The sequence below is a fragment of the Pyrus communis genome, chromosome 3, assembly GCF_963583255.1.
Source record: "Pyrus communis chromosome 3, drPyrComm1.1, whole genome shotgun sequence".
NCBI lineage: Eukaryota > Viridiplantae > Streptophyta > Magnoliopsida > Rosales > Rosaceae > Pyrus > Pyrus communis.
In genome coordinates, this window is record NC_084805.1 from 8018537 (window position 1) to 8035758 (window position 17222).

Sequence of the window (17222 nt, forward strand, 5' to 3'; positions counted from 1 at the left end):
CCTAAAATCTACAGCAAGCAACAACCAAAATGCATACCTCACATATCTTCTGGTCCAACCCCTTTATAATCATCAAAGGCACTCACATTAAACTCCATCAAAATGACTTTGCAAACACCAAATACCCCTTTGGAAAGCCTTGAACTAAATACTTAACAACTCAATGCACCACTTTGGATAACCCAACACACAACGACTTATTTAAATAGTTTCAACCATAAATGTAAGGAGTGACAACAGTGAAACACATACATGATGTACACTTTCCTCCCCCTGTTTACAAAAAAGTGCACTACATTAATAAATCACTTTTTCATAATCAACGTCTTTTATCCAGACCTCTTGACCCTTTAGGCGATTTCTACTGGAGCTAACTTTCAAATTTAACTTGATCATGCAACAATGTTACATGCTTGCAAATCACATGTATAAGTCAAAAGTTTGTCATCAATTAGTGTAACCACTACCTTTAGAATGATAACTTGACTAAAAGAAGTGTGGCTCTGTTACGAAAGTGACTGTGGAGAGTTCTTTAACATTAGGAATTAACTTCCTAGAACATAAATTAATACTATAAACTAGTGGATTCGCATTACATATAATCCATTTCTCTGACAAAATAACAAATGCAGCAAAACGGTGATGCCCCTTAGCAAGTTTTGTATTAATTTCGCATGCAGTGATGATGGTTCGATGACAATTGGAACTCCAAATACATATACACTTTCTTTACAAAAATAACTTCCAATAAAAATCCATGAGTGTTCAAAAACTTCTATCAACCAGACAGACTCCCATCCATATGTGTATTAGAGTAAATTCAAAACAGTCAGATGTAAAATAGGTGCAAAAGAAAATTACCATGGTTCGGGTAATTTGTTTAAGAAACCATGCTTGTTGCAGTTAAACAATCCAGACATTTTCTTGATAGCTTTATGGCAGGACGGACACGACTTGTACCACCAACCCCTAATGAAATCGAATCCAACGACAGTAGCTTGGCATGCGAAACTTGCATTCTGTTATGGAATCACATGGTTTTTAAATAGTCAAAGACATTTAACCATCACCTCGTAAACATGGAATTTAAAAAATGCGATTTTTGTTAACATGTTGGTGAAGAGAGACTAATCTTGTGCAAGGCAGGATCAAGTAAAAGTAACTCATTAATCATTTTTTTACTCAGAATTAGCACCGACAACATGGCCCGCATACATCTCAACTGAGGTGGGCAGGATTCGAACATGTGATCTTAGATACTCAAACCTATTTCAAGCATGTTTAGGCTGAGAAAAATTAACTGAAGAAATATAAGCACAAAAGCTGTTAAAGAAGGGTTGTCGATTTACTTTTGTTTGTATTGGGAGAGTTGTGGAATGTCCGGATTGAAAACACAAACGGTCAATCCTGTGCTTCCAAGAACAGGTTTTTCTATTGATAAAATAAAGCAATCAATAAACTGAAACTTTAAGCAGCTAAATATAGCACGTCAGGGTATAACCTTGATATTGTTTTACTTTAACGCTTGTTAAAGCAACAAATATGGGTGGCAAAAGTGATTGTATTTCGCTGTCTTCAAAACTTGTTGCAGTCTCTCCCCATAAGGTGATCCTCATTGTTTTGCCTATGTAAGTAATAAAAAAGGTGATGTTTTTTATATGTCGTAAATATGGCATCACATGTGAAAATTGTAATTAGAGTTTAACACAAACAGAAATTACCTGATATTTTGCAGGTTAAGATTTCTCTTCTTCACAATTCTTATGTTTTGGATAGTGACCTTTTTAGTCGGCTGCACAGCTGTCAAGCAACCAAATACATCTACGAATGATGTTCAGTGGTAGGAATGAGTGCACACAGAAGCCAACAACAAAATTAAAATGATGATTTCAGATTTTGGTGCAACACTTAAAACTAAATTTGTCACCTGTAAGCTTAGCATCCTTGTCGATTCTCTTATGAAGCTGAGCAAGCTCAATCAAATGGAAGCATTGCTTTGGGATCTCCTAGGTTGTTTTGTCAATGGGAATGATTATGGTTTTTCTATTCAATTTAATCATACCAGGATGAGGGACAACCTTGCTCAATGTCCTATTATGAACGACACAAAATTTGCCGATTTCGTATGCATCGCTGACTCTTAGATGCTCCAAAAAAAATTGGATGTCTCAAGCGTTCATGGTCGCGTGAACTACATCCCCTTGTCAGAAAGAGAAAATAAAAATGAGACAGATTACTAAATGAGTGGGAGAACATTTAACACATGCGATTTAAGAATCTTGTAAACAGTAAAGATAACACAATTGTGGCTACATGAGATATCATTTAAGATCATACGCAACATAACAGCAGAGATTGCTTTAAGAATCAAATTGGCAGCAATTGAAGCAACATTGTAAAATCAATTTTAGTTTTATTTCTATGGGTCAAAAAACAAAGAAAACAAATTAAGAAAAAGAAAATTGATGATTTATACTTAGTTTTGTTTGCACATTTAAAAAATCTTCTTCAAACAGAATAAAATATAATCTCTTCAGTGAAATGCAAAGAAAGCAAAAGTGTCCATGACACACTCTGAATATTTTTTTTTTTTTTGGTAACAACGAAATTTATTGTAAGCCATGCCATTATATGGAGACGATGAAATTTTGATTTCTTGTGCATTTGCATGAATCTATTAGCCCAACATAAAAATTAATGTTGTGGTCTATGATTGAATCCAGCAAAATAATAAACCAGACAAATGTTGATTATGTGGAAGTGATATATAATTGGGCAGTGAAATGCATAGAGCAATTTGTTCATGAACTTTAGGGCATGTTTGATCACAAAACTGTGTTGTACTAAGAACATGGTGTGCTCATTAAGATACATAAAAGCGTTAGCATATGATGATAAGGAAAAAGGTGTAAAAGTTTCACCTGTTTATCGACAAACACACAATCAAGACTTGTAGATTGAGGATTATCTCCGATGCTTTTTGTGAACCACATCCTGCAAACCTTAATTCGGAGCTTGTTTCCTGATTGGTATGGCTTCAGAAATTAAACTAGCATCACCTCCATCAATCTAGATAGATAAAAAATTCAAAAGCTAATTAAATTGAAAACTGAATAAGGAGATTTATAAAAATAATGGTGGAGTCATGTTTACAAAAAAAAAGCAAAAGGATAAAATAATAATGCAAACTTATACCTTCATGTAAATGTTTTAAAACATCATTATAAATTATGTTTTTTGTATAACCATAGCGCATGTTGCTATCGTGAGCAATAACAATTTTGAGACCCTTTTTTGAGGTGACTCTGGACAACGCAACATATACACAACCCACAATTATCAAGGATTGTCCTTGGCTTTTGTTGATTGTCATCACATAACAAATTTTTAGAGGGAATTCTTGCCTTCTCAGAGTAAAGGATATTTATGCTGAGATGATTCAGTAATTATCCCGGGGATATAAACTCTTTCACCGATTTTGCTTCCCTTTATGATTTTTACTTGTATAATTCTGTCGTTTAATTGTATCACAACCAATCGTGTTCCATTACACAACCACCACTTTGGTTTAAATTTTTTAGCAACATCATTGGGGCGCCAACTTTCAAAAACAACTTGTGGTGCGGTAAACCAGGTAAATCAAGTTGGTTCAGAAATTCTATTGGATAAAGCACATCTAAATTTTCTAAATTTTCCGTAAAAAAACGCCAAATCAAAACTAAGATAGGTACGACTTTCATCAGGCACCATACCCAACCTAAAATCGTTTATGTCAATCACTGTATCATTTTGTGGCTTCACAACAACTCTTTCTTTCAAATATGGCTCATCTTGGAAGTTCGTTTTAAAATTCGCATACACAGCTGAAACCATGGCTTTGATGGGATCTTCATCAAAATGGATAAGGAATTGTTCTGGAATTTGAACCCAAGAGCTGTCTTTATCAGTTGAAGATAAAGGCCTGGAAATAGTACTATTTCCAAAGTCTAATATCCACTTTGCAAAATTAGTGAGTTCTTGTTTTTCCCTTTCGTCCAAACTTGTTTTCAAAAGCCTCATGTTTTGCTTTAAAAAGAATATACTTAAATAGGGTCAAAGGTATGAACTCGTTAATGAAGCTTCAACAACATAAGCGATACTTTCGTTTGGAACAACATGAAGAATTTTCTTGAAATCACCTGTGAAAAGAATCAGCTTACCCCCAAACGGCAAATGTCAAAACCTGGTTTTGACCCCTTAAGAGCATCACAAATGGACCTATCTAGAGTTTCAAAACATCATTTATGATTCATGAGAGCTTCATCCTAAAGAATGAGAGTAGCTTCAGTGATTAGTTTTGCAAGATGAGTCCCATTTTTAATTTCACAAACCAAACAATTTGTGACGTTGTTAGGAATTTTAAATCTAGAGTGAGCCGTTCTTCCACCAGGAAGCAAATGGGAGGCAATTCCAGATGAAGCCACCACTAAAACAATTTGATTTTGGCATCTAATTCTAGCTATGATGGTGGTCCACAAAAAAGTTGTGCCTATCCCACCATGACCATGCACAAAAAACAAGCCAGTTCTGTTGTTATCAATTATTTCTATGACATTGTCATAAACATATTTTTGCTCTCTATTTAACTGGTTGATCAAGAGCGAGTGCTCATGTTTTAGTGAGTCAGCATTGTAATCCAACTCTTCCCTCAAACTCCTATTCGTAAGTCTATCCATCATCAAATTGTTTGGAAGTGGTAGGTGATGCTTCGACAAAGAACTATTCAAAGCAGCAAACAATTTTTCTAACTCATACAAAAATGAATTTCTATGTTCATCTTGGTATTTAGAGACATCTTGCAGGCCAAAAGCATTGATCATGTTTTTCGAAATGTTATCGCCCATCGTCTTCCAATGTGTTTCAAACAAATCTAATGTACCAGCAACATCACAAAAGAAACCAATGTGACAAACAATTGCCTCAATTGAAAGGATGACACAGTGACAACCGCTTCTAGCATAGCATTATTCCATTCCCTATCATCCTCCAATAAACCAAGCGAGGTGCACGCAGCTGGGAATGTGGGTTCAAGAACGCCTATGACAATCCTCAAATGGTCAAAACTAAAGTTGCCTTTTTGGTAATTCAATAGCAGCCTCAAATAATATAATTCACAGCAATAGGGTGAATATATGTAACCCTACCTAGAAATCTACGTCTTTTTCTACGGGTCCATTGTTTCTCATCATTTTTCCAAACATACTTGGTAAGAAATTCAACATAAGATAACATACATGCATTAGGGTCTTGGACATTGGTTTGAAACCATTGTTATAACATTGTGCTTTCAAGATTAGGCTGGTTAACAACATAGTTTAGATCATTGGTCTCTCTGAAATAACATTTTGGTTAGATGGAAGGTGCACAGACAAACTCTCAATCAATGGTTCTCTAAAATGAATGTAAAAATGTAACAATCTCCAAACTGCTTCGTAAGGGCATAAGTATCTATAGTTTAAATAAGCCACAACCTCATCAAACTCCTTATCATAAAAAATAGCTCTAGTCCGGTCAACACCTTTAGTTATGTACTTAAAAAGATAATTAACGAGTGTTGATTGCCAGCTTGATTCAACATTTATGTATGCTTGATACTTTAATAATAGGTCATGATTGTAAGGGACAACAAATGCATTATCAAGTTTGATTCCATTTTTTAAAACAAACAGATTTTCTATATCTCGACGCTTATATGCAATGAAACCTTCAATTGAAAAAGTGGTTTCACTTGTGAAAGATTTAGGAAATTTTTTTGAACATTTGTTTTCTTTCATGCAAGGCGAAAATTGATTGGTAACACCACATGGGCCATGGATCATGTACTTTGAAACTGCATCATACCCAGCTTTGTCACATCTTTCATTAGGAATCTCATTTGAAATGATAGAATCAACATCATAAGGAGTAGGGCTAGAATTGTTTGCCATGTATCGACTTACCGATCGAACAGAACTGGTGGGGCTCCTATTGGTACAGTAGTATTTTGGTATATCTTCAAAATTGGTTGGCATGGAACCGAACTAATCATTAATGGTACGACTTTGGTTTGTGTTTTGTTATACTGGTGGTATACCATACCGACCGATATATATGGTTTTAAATACTTTAAAACTATCTTAGATATTGTTTTGCATGCAAAAGTCATTTAATAGTCTTAGCCTTTAAGGTTTAGAAAATTCAAACCCACACGCAACTCTCAGTTTCTTTCTATCAGCACTACCCGATGATCTCCTGTAGCACAGCCTCACTCGTAGTTTTCCTCTTCTCATTGACGAATCAATAGCCACTACATTGGTGACCTGCTCTCCCATAACAGATTGCACAAATGATTTGATTTCCATTCTTGCTGACATTGTTGTTGCCTTATGAAGCAATGATTTGATTTCCATTCTATATTTTTAGTTAGTTTAGTTGCTTTTTGCTGTCTTATGATGTAATATCATATGAATGATGCTTACAAGGTTCGAATTAATGTGATTTGATTATAATTAAATCATAATAGTTTGTGTAAATATGATATTAGTTTCTGCTTGTTACCTTGTGTTTGCTGCCTTATTAGAATTGCAAGTATATACGATATTACTTGCTGCTTGCCTTATGAAACAATGACATTCTATATATGCTTACAAAGTTTGTGAACTATTATATAATTTGTATCATATCAGGTGCTACTACTGGTTATGCCATTTACCAACCGAACCAGCCAACGGTTTCGGCTAAACCAATTTTCAGCAATTGCAAGATAATGGTTGGTTGGCAATAGATGATTTTCGGTAATTGTGTATTGACCCAGCCCTAATAAGAAGAACGACATTTATAATGTTTATTAACCCAGAGCAAGATATGACAATGAGGAAGACCTATTTTTTGGAACTCCACCGTGTAAATCACTGTTTTTAAAAAAGAACGCAGAGACATCAAAACCATAGACTCTTCAGACTTGCAGCGAGAAGATAGAAACAAATAAAGGGAAAAAATTGGTCAAGAGTAACGAACTAACCAGATTCGACATCGCCAAAAGGTTTTCCTGATTTGAGGTACTTAATCATATGGTCAAGTTTTGCTTTAAAAATTCTGGAAATTAGATCTGGCTTGTCTTCAGCTTTACAACCAGGTTTATCACGCAGATCTTCAATAATTTCAGGCCATTTAGCATTATAGGTGAAAGTGATAAATAAATCAGGATTTCCAAAGTGGTGACATATAGTCATAGCATCCTGATAATTATTTATCATATATCTAACATTGCCAATAAACGAAGTTGGTAGAATGACCCTCTTGCCAACAGTAGACCTGGTTGCATTTCCTGCTTTGAGTGCTTTATGAATTCCTTTAAGACCTTATGTTCTAAAAGAATCTTGATTTGCCCTAATGAAATATAACCTATTTTCTCCTAGTCTATCCTGAGTTTGATAACCCAAAAATGCTCTCATTGATAACCCCCTCCCATCCTTTGGTTTTTTTCCCCTTAAAATTTGGATTCCAAGGAAGACTTTTCCTAAACCCATCTTCACCGTATGGGAAAATAAGAGGATATTGGAGAGCCATGTACTTAGGATGTAACTTCGTGATTCTCTGTAGGCCATGTGTCCTATGCTCCACAACAACATCTCTTTTGATGTAAAATTAGCCGATGTCCCCAACTATCAAGCTACCTATCCCGTTACATGCCAGCAGATTGTACTGCACATCACGGTCGCCCTGTGCACCGTACAAACGTAGACGTAAATGACTTATGGACCCTTCATCAATCCTATCCCTAGTGAGCCTAGAAGCCTGAACAACTTCATTACACTCATCCAGCATGTTGATAAGGCCACCGACAACCTGTTGATCGAGTTTTTCAGAATAGAACATGATAGACAGAAGAGTGTCGCGAACAAATATTCGAGTGATCGAGATTACGATGTAAGAAATTACGTATTATTGACAATGTCGCCCGATAGGGTAGTACGTGAGTGCGATCGAGGTGTTAATCGAACAATTTATATGTAAATCCTAATAAAGGGCACGATGGTAATTTTGCATCCTCGGGAATTTATTACTTGTTTATCGGGACAACAGTTAGTTGTCGATATTACGGGCTACAGACCATAGTAACGATAACTTATTTCATTGGATTCATTAAGCAAGTGAGCAAGTAGGCCCGTCTACATTAGTATTTTATTTATTGTTTAGGCTTGACCCAAAGATACTACACATTTATCCTTGGAGTACCTAACGCTACAAGTGCGTAGGTGAAAATCGTTTTTATGTTCACTTTTAATTTCAGTGCAATTATTTTAACTTTACATTATTATATATGTATTTTTGACGTGAAATTATTATACATACATACATACATACATACATATATATATGTATATATTTTTTTTTTTTACTCTACGTTTTTAGAAAAGTAGTATATTATAGTATTGTATTGATAGATAAGGAAAGTTTAAGTTTGTAGGCATGAAGGAGGAATCATTGCAGGCCGATCGCGACGAAATGGCATTCTCTTTTATGCAACAACTCTAGCTTGATTTCTTCTTTATATATTTTCCTTCTATCTTTGAGTATTTTATGTATAGCAACTTATTTCAAATTTCGGGGTTGAAATTTTTTATTTATTTTTAAGGTGGGTTGATTGTAACAACCCGTCCCAAATTTTACGATTTTAATAATTTTAAAAGAGTGAATTAACGAAAATGTCTCTAGAGGCGAGATTGTTGACTTTTGTTGACTGTCATTTCGTGATGCGTACGAGCTATTATTTTACTGTATTTCTGAAATATTGCTAATTATGGTAAGTGTTTTCATACTATATGTAGTGTGTGTGTGTGTGTGTGTGTGTGTGTGTGTGTGTGTGTGTGTGTGTGTGTGTGTGTAGAAACTTAAATTGGTATTAGGCGGAATATCCTAGATATAAAAATAATAACCTGCTGGACTGACTAGTCAAGCCCGCTAGTCGTCTAAGATAGATATGTTAGTTAATAAACCAAGGATTAAATGACCAATCTTAGTTACCAATAGTTATCCTAGCCAGCAGGCTCTCAGTTTGTTCCAAGTTACTAGCATGTCAGGTGAGCATTATTGTGAGCACATACTTATTAAATATTCAAGTGATACATGTAGCATGTCTATGTATGTGAGGTATGTGACACAATATAAGTAACTATGAACACAAAATATTTTTGACCGAAAAAACCCACCTCTAGGTTACAAAACCGGGAACTTTCCACTGAGTTCAATCCACTAGTATAATCAAGGTTCTTACAAAGCACCACGTAAAGCTTAATTCCTAGAAACCTATCTATGGAGCAGTTTTACCTTTGTACTACCTTGCCTCACACAAGATGGATTCCTTCGGTCTTCATGAAGTGGTATCTCCTGTTGAAGGAAGAAAATGATGAGAATCCTAAAGTTGGTCAATTTTAAAGATTTGAAACTAGAAACACTTGACCATTAATTTAATGCAAAACCAAAGAAAATGCAACCTTATTCTTCAATGATTGGGTGTTTAATGCTTGAAAGAAGGTTTTGCAACTAGGATTTCATAAATGAAAAACAAAGAGGAAGGTAAGGTCTTAATGCCTTTCTCACTCTAACTTCTCACTAGAAATATAATTTGAAAATCCCCAAAAACAAAAAACCCTGGCTAGGGATCTTAACCCCAAAAGCTTTGGTTTGTTTTCACCTACCAAGGACACATGTCATCCTACAAACTGATGAGAAAAGATTAAGGGCTGAGATCTGATTATCGGCGGAAAGCTTTCAGGAAGTCCATGTGAGTAGGTCTTAATTTACGTGCCCATCTTGCTGAAAATTCACGCGCAAGCCCGACGAGACAACTAAGCTAGTCAAAATGAAGTAGGAATGTAGACGTGAAATGCACATGCATGAACAAACCTTTTGAAGTGAGATGCGTCCCATCCTTGTACATTTTTTCACAGCAAACACAATCCATGCATAGAGAAAAGCCTAAAGCTAGATTGAGCATGTGATACACTTACAATATTGACAAGGAAAGCCAAACCTAAAAGTATAGACTTGACAATCTTCCCCTTTGGCTTTCCATGACAAAATACCCTAAGCCCTAAAGCTAATTTCACTCACCCACACTCAAGAAATGAACGAAGGAATGGATCCTGCAAAACAACAAAACTTGACAAGAACAAGTGAAATTTATCATGGGTAAAAGGCTTGGAAGGTATTAAAAACAACTAAATTTTTCTTTCCCATTTTGTCATGGTAAGACAAAGGCAAGGCAAAATAACACATGCAATATTCAATGTTTGCAGCAAAATACAATGCAAGGACAATAGAAGCGCAGTGGATAAGGAATTAGCAAGATATCATATAAGCATGTCCAAGCAAGGAGAAACTACAAGTAAGCACAGTTAAGCGATCCAACTTTCCCAGAAAGGATGCACGCAATGAAATTGAACTCTTCCAGAATTGATATTCTTCATGTAAACACACTCCCTCATAAACCTAAAATATGACTTCAATTATCTGATGAGAGACACTGACTCAACAGAAAGAGAAGATGTTCATTGCCATACAAATTTGAGCATAAGCATAGACCAATGTACCCAAACAACCAAAGGCATCTCATTAAGAGGATAGAGATCAAGATAACATTTTAATCTTTGCACCAATAAACTATAGTTAAAGCACAAGCCATGAGGGGAAAAGAAAAATTAGTTTGAATATTGATACTTCCAAGAGATATAGATAAGACAAGTGTTTGAGAAAAAATATGCAAGGCAATTCTCAAGAGACAACTCTTCAAAGGCATACAAAGACAGTAATATAGAGATGGACACTTGCTCATGATGCAACTATGATGTGTCAAGGTAAGGGGATAAGATTGGTGATAGCCATCTTGAAATCATAGAACCAAGCACATAATCTCACAAGTATTTCCAAAGTTAACCAAGCTTTTAATAATCTATTGACTTTTAGAAACAGCATTTCCTACATAATATGGACAATGGACAAGACATGCAAAAAGCAAGGCCTAAGCCTTGAAAGAAAAGCCAACTTTGGTGAAGGAACTTTGAGTGAGGCAGTAATTTAAGAAGTGTCAAGGTTTGAATGAAGGTGAAATTTTGATGAATCACCATTGATATTTCAAAGAATTTGATACATGACCTACGGAGGTGGATCTTGAAGAACTTCACATGACATTGCATGAAAGACCAAAATGAAGCGATTTTCCCATTTGATAATATATACTTTCTTTTGAAGATACCCCATTCATAACACTCTCCCATTTGAACTTTTTGTTTTGATTTTGAGGAGAGGACAAAAAGAAAATAATTGACACATGGTCCAAATTATAGAGTAAGTAAGGTCTCTACCACTCAATTAGGACCAAAGCAACATTAAATTCAAAAACACCACTTGATTTGGATGATTGGAAAAATGATTTTTTAGAGGCTATCTGAGAAAATTGGGAGAACCTTTGACATCACAATGAAAAATTACCCAAGGCTATTCCACATTTGGCCGTCAGAATACCGAACTCTAAAACTCACTTGTGAGTATCCAATCATAAAATCACTCAGCGTTCAATGTGCCGAATGTGGTAACTTGTAACACCTTACTTTGCCTAGAAGGCTAATAAGATGACCTCTGCCAATAAGGACTCGGACACCCTTCTCGATCAAGACTTGGATAGGTAACCAGTCGGCCTTGACGCAGTGCTGTTTATCCAAACTGAAGGTGCTCCTCGATCGGCTGATTCTACGGCAACAGTGATGTTTATCCAAACTGAAGATGTGTTGGCGAAAAAAGAAAATAAAAAAATCTCAAGATGTTTGAGAGGTTTGCGCAGGGCAATTTGTGTGTTGAAATTGAAGGGGGCCTTCTCCGTTGTTGAGCATCCTGTATTTATAGCATTCTGTCTTCTGCTTGCCAGATAATAATTTTGTATAGTCCAATTGCAACTTTAACCCTGTCAAATATCACTTCAGAACTGGTGTCTAATCACCTTGGCCGTCCAATATCTCCAAGATATGATAAAGGCTATCTCCTAATTTTCCTTGAAAATATAAATACATCTTTCCACATACATGACCTCACCAAATGAATGCATCATATTCCAACTGAAACTTCTCTTTCTCCACTATGTTGGTCCAAGTACAACCGTGCATGCATAATAAATTGCATTTCATTTGCAACACAACCTGATCACTTTAAGAGACCATTTTCTATTAAAAACCACCTGACGAACCTCATTGTCCTTTATGATTATCCATGACTTTTCAGATAAAACAAAAATAAAACCTAGGCTTATCACATCACCAAAAGCCAAGCCTATCACTTTATTGTCGCATTAACCCACGCATGCATTCATCCGTCCTCGCATGCTTCATTGCCGTGCGTATCCCAATATCCCAAATGGTCAAATGAATGAGGATTTAGACAAATATTAGGTTTAAATTACTAAGAGATAATATCATGATTAAAACCACAACATTATTTCTCAATTATAATTGAAAATCATTTCAACCACCTTGTCATTCAACTGCACTCAATTACTCGGGCCGATAATGTAAAATCGGTTCCAAATAGGTAGCTTGGCATAACAAGAAGCAAAACTATGTCTCCTTGTCCACAATTGAGGCTAAATATGTTGATGTTGAAAGCTGTTGCACTCAATTAATGTGGATGAAGCAAATGCTCAATGACTATGGTATCTCTCAATTCACCTTTCTTGTTTATTGTGACAATATGAGTGTTATTGATATTTCCAACAACTCTGTCCAACATTCAAGAACCAAACATATTGTTGTAAGGCATCATTTCATTAGAGATTTTGTGGAAGGTAAAATTCTTATCTTAACCTTTGTGCCACCTGAAAAAATAGCTAGCTGACATCTTCATTAAAGCCCTAGATAATTAAAGGTACGAAGATCTTCGACAGTCTATTGGTCTTTGTGATATGAAATGAATAGGTTGTATAGCCTTGCTTCCAAGAGTTGAATATTTTTCTTAGATTCTATGCGTATTTTTGTGTAGACAGTTATCTCATGAGATAATCTCATTTTGCTCTCTGTATGCATCTCTTATCTGTCATACATTTGTAATAATACATTTACCATCAAAACATACATCTCTTTTGAGTACTTGTGTCTGTATAATTTGGAGCCGGTTTGATTAGTTTGTGTCCGTATAATTTGGAGCCGGTTTGATGTGGTTATACTCTTACTAATATAATCACCATGACCTAACCCAGTGCCGATGATCCATGAACTTCGCAGAACTAGTAGCCTTGTTTTCAGGCTCAAGAACCTGAAGGCCGAGACGTGTTCCTTCCTCAGTCGCAGTTACGAGATCAAGATGTCAATAGCGCATTCAATGCAACATCAACAAATTTTACTCCCCGGCCGAGCTCAGCCGACAAGTTGGCACACCCTGTATCAACTGAAGGACGTAGTTAGCTCATTAGTTACTCGACCTACGCGCCACGTAGGCTTTGTAGTTTTTAGGATCAATATTACCAGATTGTTCTCGACATAGAAAGCTCCCCCAAAGGTGCTCTCTCGATCATCAATGCATCCAGCCCAATTGGCATCACTGTATCCAACCAAGTTGGTGTTGGTGTCATGCGTATATTGTACCCCATCAGTAGTTCCACCCACATATTTGATAACCCTCTTAACTGCCAATAGGTGAGACTCCTTAGGACAACTTTGAAACCGAGCACACATCCCAACTGTAAAAGCAATATTCGGCCTACTTACAGTCAAATAGAGTAGGCTTCCAATCATACTTCTATACAAAGTTTGGTCAACATCCTTGCCACTCGAGTCCTTGTGAATTTTGGTAGAAGTACTTATTGGTGATCTAGCAGCTTTTGATCCTTCGAGACCAAATTTCTTTACTAAATTCTTGGCATATTTACTTGAGAGATGAAAATGCCATCCTTTCTTGTTTGACTTGAAGTCCAAGAAAGTAATTTAGTTTACCAACAAGGCTCATTTCAAACTCAATGGTCATCATAGTGTTTGTGATGCAAAAATGTCTTTCGCATGCGCATGAGCGCGTGCAAAGATGCTAGTTTTAAGTAAAGAGAGAAACCTCTAATTCAATCATTTTCAATACAATCAAACACAAAAGAACTTCTAGCAATAGCGGGTAAGGACCTATCCCAAATATAAATGTCCTGGACCGAATGACCAATACTAGTAATGACATTGGCAAGAAAATTCGTCTCGCGAAAGGCATGAGACCAAGAAATAAACAAAAAGGAACTAGCCAAAGATTTGATTTTGTCAATGATTGTCCTCAATTGTCAGGATGTATTACACTTGTCCAAAATGGCATCAATGATAAGCTTGATATAAGGAGGCCTTGGCATCAATAAACTGCGTCTTCTTATCCATCCCACACGTTCAAATTTTTTTTCTTTTTCCGTGGCTTCTCTTCTAATCTCTATATGTTTTATTTACTTACCATTTGTCCTCATTATTTGAATTCATTATTTTTTTCAATCATGAATGTGAGTCACCCGTATCATGCATCAAATGCATTGAACTTTTTCTCTCTCGCATATATTGCATGTTTACTACCCGTATTCAAAACTGAATACAAATTTGAATTCCGATTATAAGATACTCATGTTTATTAAGCATTGTAATTCATAAGGCAAGTGAGGCCCCTACGAATACTGCAAACATCTAACTCCTCATTTTAGAGGAATTTGACTTCTATTGGAGAACGAGACATTCTGAATCCGGAGTGACGTGGGGTAAATTCAAGAGTACACTTTTGTGGCCTGTAATTCTTGTCCGGTGGAACGACTCATCGTCTAGAATTGTACACCCAAATATATTATTGTACCAAATAATTGTACACCTGACAGTACTGTTTTGGCAGTGACACTTTGGTAGACTTTGGGTGCTGAGGAATTAATTGTCATAAACGCATCCATTGACATTGATCAACAGGCCCCGATGTCTACTTTCTCCAGATAAACTACCAGATATGACTTTGAATTTTTGCCTCCAGTTTAGGCGTTGATGTGAAATGCAAGTTTCTAACATGTCCTTACTTTTGTCTTGCATTTCTAGTTATCAAATAATCGAAAGGCACCAGCCTTATCAAGAATTATTGTAGCTTCTTTCTCACAGGGGGGGAAAAGTTGGTGAGAAAAAGAAAAGAGAAGAAAAAGATTGGGGAAGGCAAATAGATTAATCTACCTTTGTTTAAAAATAAAAATAAAAATCAAGGAAAATGAAATTTGGAAACCAATAAGGAGAAGGAAGCAGCTTTTTAAATTTTTCTTTTGTCATTTTGTTTCCATGGAACTCCAAAGAGTTAGATCAGTGGCATATATGTCCATCCGGTCTAAGGCAACATGTTTTTTTTATCACTGAATCACACCAGCCTTTTATGTCTAATGTTAATATAATTGGACGTGATTCACTGTTAATTTTTGAGTCGTGAGTTACATGCTTTTATTTATTAAGTGTTTGAGATGGTCTTAGAAATCATTAGAGTGCATCTTTGTGTTCACTTATCACTCTAGCTTGGCTCAATATAAGTCCAACTAATGATGCGAAGGATCCTACATCGAAAGAGTACAAAATAATTTATAACAGATATAGGTGATCCAATTCTAATTACATCGAAACTTTTTAAGATAAAAGTTAGACTTAATATAAATCACTTAAACCATTGTATCTACAGATATAAGGCATGCTGAGAGGCTAGTTTTTCTATCACATTTTCTAATATTAACAAGAAGAAAAATATTACAATATTTGTGGACGCAAATTTCCACCCAAAAACCGGCAAAAAAGGCATCAAGGTCAATGGAGAAGATCATGCGATGCTAGCAAAGGCCTCATGTATCCAAGTCAAAGATCTTTTCCGAGAAATATGGGAGAGAACTTTGAGAGTTGTGAATTATCCAATTCTGACTTTGGCTACTTGTTAAGGTCGTGGTATGTATATCTTCCTCCACTCCTATCTCCCAAGCCACCAACCTCGGACCCTTCGCTCTTGCCACGCCACGGCCACAATCCACACGCTCCATGCTATCACGACCCTCACAGCCGCCGAAGAGGTGGAGATGGAGGTGAAGTGGATAATGCCAAGTCATAAAAAACGGTTCTATCTAGTCCTGTTGTCGAATTTGTTACACTTGTATTAATTTATAATTAGTTAGACTAGTTAGGGCCTCAATTGCAAATTGAAGAATAGCATAAATTTATGGACAGTATATATTGAAAGTCAAGAGTGGGTATTTGGAACTATTGGTTAGATTGTTTATTAGGGTGTAGTTGTCACCTTACTTCTAGTCACATCTTGTAAAGATATTGTATCTTCTTTCCCATACTTATAGGGTGGATATAGCTTTTTAGCTTTACCCCTCACCTTACTTTCTGCTCCTTGTTTTATGGAGCTGCCATGTAGGAGTGTTTCAAGGGTGATTAGTGTGTTGATCACTCCTTGCCCTATATCTTGTATCCTTGTGTGGTTTTTCCTTATGAATCATAATATAAACAAACACTTAAAAACTCAACATGGTATCAGAGCAAGAATAACCTCTCTTTGTGATACTTGTTGCTTTGTTTTTTCAAGCATTCTTCCATGGCTGACGGAAATCCTATTCTCGAGTCCGATGATGATAGCTCACTTGGAGCTGGTCACCAATATCAATCGGAGATTGATGTAAATCCAAATCAAAGGTTGAGTTTTGTGCTTCTAAATGAGTTCAACTACTTACCATCGTCGAGGGCAGTTTTGCTTGCCCTAGGAGGAAGGTCAAAGCTAGGGTTCATAAATGGAAGTATTGAAGTTCCTGATACTTCCTCTTCCACTTATGAATCTTGGCTTAGCAAAGATCAGTTGGTCATGTCCTAACTTCTCAACTCCATGGAGTGTAAGATAGCTGAAATATTCAGTTACTCTGAGTCATCTCTCCAGCTATGGAAGTCTGTACAAGAAATGTATGGAAATCTAAACAATGCAGACCATGTGTTTCAGCTTAAAAGGGATATCGCGAGCAAGCAAGAAGATGGAAAACCTTTTGTTTAGCTTCTTGGAAGTCTTAAAGGTATGTGGAATGAGTTGGAGGTATACTGTCCACATACAATGGACTCAACCCTAATTCTTAAAAAGGCTGAAGAAGACAAAATTTTCCAGCTTCTCTCAAGTCTGGGTTGGAATATAAAGATCTGCGCAGC